This window comes from Scyliorhinus canicula, chromosome 4 (genome assembly GCF_902713615.1).
Source record: "Scyliorhinus canicula chromosome 4, sScyCan1.1, whole genome shotgun sequence".
In the NCBI taxonomy this organism is placed as follows: Eukaryota; Metazoa; Chordata; class Chondrichthyes; order Carcharhiniformes; family Scyliorhinidae; genus Scyliorhinus; species Scyliorhinus canicula.
In genome coordinates this window covers 63,586,610-63,590,102 of record NC_052149.1, presented here as the reverse complement: position 1 = coordinate 63,590,102, position 3,493 = coordinate 63,586,610, and the positions used below count along the sequence as shown (strand labels likewise).

At 50.7% G+C, this 3,493-nt stretch overlaps 1 pseudogene; it reads right to left on the bottom strand.

Moving 5' to 3' along the window:
* Nucleotides 1–225: 225 nt before the first annotated feature.
* On the bottom strand, nucleotides 226–2,955 carry LOC119964142 (annotated as a pseudogene).
* Nucleotides 2,956–3,493: the final 538 nt, after the last annotated feature.

Below are 3,493 nucleotides of genomic sequence, written 5' to 3'. Positions count from 1 at the left end.
CGACTGGATGACGGGGTCTGGAGAAATTGCTCGGGGCTGGGGTGTGGGTATCCTTTCCGTCTGCGCTATCCCAGCTTTAGGCGGTCCTGCTTTGCCTGCCTCCAGGTGTGGTTCCGCTGCCCTTATTTGGTCTAGGTGTTTCTTCAGCACCTTACCTCCTATTGAAACCTCATAGGATACGGGCCCTGTTTGGGACTCTACCGTGCCTTTGACCCACGTTGGTCCATTCCCATAATTCTTGACCCAAACCGGTGCCCCCACCTGGAAATGTCTCTGCTGCCGACTATTATCATGCCCCCTGCGTTGGGCCTCCTGTTGTTTCTCCACTTTCCCCGTTAAATTTGGGAAAAGGAGACTCGGCCTCGTTCGCAGCCGCCTTCCCATTAAGAGTTCAGCTGGCGGTATGCCCGTTGTGGAATGCGGTGTGGTCCTGTAATCAAACAGCCAGCGGGAGAGTTTTGTGTCCATTGACGCTGCCGGCTGCTTCTTGAGTCCCACTTTAAGTGTCTGGACTGCTCTCTCTGCCAGGCCGTTGGTCGCTGGATGGTAGGGGGCCGTTTTGATGTGATGGACTCCGTTTTCCTTCAGGAATTTTCCAAATTCCCCACTTGTGAATGCCGTTCCGTTATCCGACACCAATACCTCCGGAAGTCCATGTGTTGCAAACAAGGCCCTGAGCTTTTCAATTGTCGATGCTGTGCTTGCCATGTTTACCCGGTGGACATCCAACCATTTGGAGTGGGCGTCCACTATCACCAAAAACATTGAGCCCATGAAAGGGCCGGCGTGGTCAATATGCAGGCGGGTCCACGGTCTGTCTGGCCATTCCCACGGATGCAATGGCGCCGCTGGTGGCACTCTTTGCCCCTGTTGGCACTCCTGGCACCGACGTACCAAGGCTGCTATGTCTGTGTCCAAACCTGGCCACCAAACGTAGCTTCGAGCTAGCATCTTCATTTTAGACACCCCTGGGTGTCCGTGATGTAACTCGGTTAAGATTGCCTGACGGCCCTGAGCTGGGACGATTACCCGGGCTCCCCATAATAGGTAGCCGTCTTCTACGGTTATTTGGTCCCTTCTGCTCCAGTATGGGTGCATCTGGGGCTCCACTGGTCTTTCCAGTTCCCCTGTTAGCAGTAAATGCTTCATCTTGGCTAAAACTGGGTCTTTTTGCATCCACAACCGAATATGTTGTGCGTCTACTGGTAGGGTGTCCAAAAAATCTAGAGTCATTACTGTCTCCTCTACTTTTGGTATTTGCGGCGGAGTATCCGGGAGGGGAAGTCTGCTCAAAGCATCTACATTTGCTACTCGCGTTCCCGGTCTGTGCTCCAGAATGTATCTATACACTGCCAGTAGCAATGCCCAGCATTGGATTCTAGCTAATGCAATCGGGGGTATTGACTTGTCTTCTTTTAATAACCCTAATAACGGCTTATGGTCCGTCACTATGGTGAATTTCCGCCCGTACAGATACTGGTGAAATTTTTTTACTGCGAATATCACCGCCAGTTCTTCCTTCTCGATTTGGGCGTACTTCTTCTCAGCCATCGCCAAGGTCCTCGAAGCATAGGCTATTGGCCGTTCTTCCCCATTTCTTCCTCTATGGGCTAAGATGGCTCCTACCCCATAGGGGGATGCATCACAAGTGACCACCAACTCCTTCCTTGGGTCATAATGCTCCAGGACATTTTCGGATGACAGCTGTTCCTTAATGTCCCTAAATGCTCGGTTTTGGCGGGTGGACCATTTCCATTCTTGCCCCTTTTTTAGTAGCTGGTGGAGGGGTTCTAGGATGGACACCCTATTTTCAATAAATTTTCCACAATAGGTTACCAACCCTAGAAATGATCGTAACTCCTGGACCGTGGTGGGAGCTGGGGCTTCTTTTATTGCCCTTACTCTGTCTTCTAATGGGTGTAAGCCTGACTCGTCTACTTTATATCCCAGGTACGTCACTTGTGGGGCCAGAAAAACACATTTTTCCCTTTGTAGCCGTACGCCTGCCTTTGCGAAACGCCTGAGCACTTCCTCCAGGTTCCTTAAGAGTTCCCTGTTTGTCCGACCCGTGATTAAGACATCGTCCAAATAAATCGCCACCTGCGGTAGTCCCTGCAGAATATTTTCCATCGTACGCTGGAATATAGCGCAGGCTGATGACACTCCGAAAGGTAGCCGAGTATAACGAAAAAGGCCCTTCAGGGTGTTGATCGTAGCGAACTTCTGGGAGCCCTTGTCCAGTTTTAACTGCAGGTAGGCGTGGCTCATGTCCAGTTTCGCGAACAAAAGCCCACCTGCCAATTTGGCATATAGGTCGTCTATTTTCAGGATTGGGTATTTGTCCAGCAGTGCGTATTTGTTTACCGTCTGTTTGAAACCTCCACAGAGACATATCGAGCCGTCTGGCTTCAAAATTGGTACCACCGGCGCTGCCCATTCCGAGAACTGTACTGGTCTGATAATGCCGTCACGCCGTAACCTTTCTATTTCGTCATCTACTTTCTTCCTTAATGCAAAAGGTACCAGCCTGGCCTTACAAAATTTCGGAAGGGCTTCTGGGTCCACGTGCAAAGTTGCTTTGGCGCCTATGATTTCCCCCAAACCTTCCTGGAAGACCTCCGGGTATTTTTGGAGTACTCCACTCAACTGCCCGCTTCCACTCTGGAAAATTTTCATCCAATCTAATTTTAGGTCTTTCAGCCAGTTCCGTCCAATTAATCTCGGTCCGGAGCCCTATACTATAGTCAACGGTAATCTGAGCAATTGTTTCTCATATTCCACGGGTACATGAGTCGTGCCTAGAACTTCCAGGGGTTCCTCCGTGTAGGTTTTAAGTTTTGTCAATGTTTTTGTTAGGGTTAGCGGCTGGAGTCCATCTTTGATTTTTCTAAATGCTGCCACTCCCATTACTGACACGGCCGCACCCGTGTCTATTTCCATTATTGTCGGCCGCCCGTTCACCCGTGGGGTAATCCTAATGGGTTCTGCTTTCTTCGTTGCAATATTATATAATTGTTCCCCTTCGGAGGAGGATGGGGCATCTAGGTTGTGTACTTCCCTGCGTCCCCACCTGCTATTCCTCTTTTGCCACCTCCTTCTAGGGTTTCTGTCGTTGTTACCCCACTCTGTCTGGTGCCAGAAACGGTCCTTCTCTGTTGGGGGAGCCTCAGCCGGTACTTCCCTCTGTCTCCAGTTAGTCCTGGCAGACTTGGGGGCAGTTCTGGGGTTTTCCTTTTTCCCTCTATTCCTCAGGTTTTTCCTGAGGGCGGCTATCTGGTAGCAGGACCCGTTGTGGTAGTCCCTCTCACAAGTATCTACCTCCATTGGCGTGCCCTGTAGTTCCTGCGCCTCACTTGCTGCCTTTTCTAGGGACAGTGCGAGCTGTAACGCCTGCCTGCAGTCTAGCTCTGTTTCCGCCAACAGGCATTTCTGTATTGTGAGGTCATTTATACCACACACTAACCGGTCCCGAAGCATTTCATTTAGCGTCGGG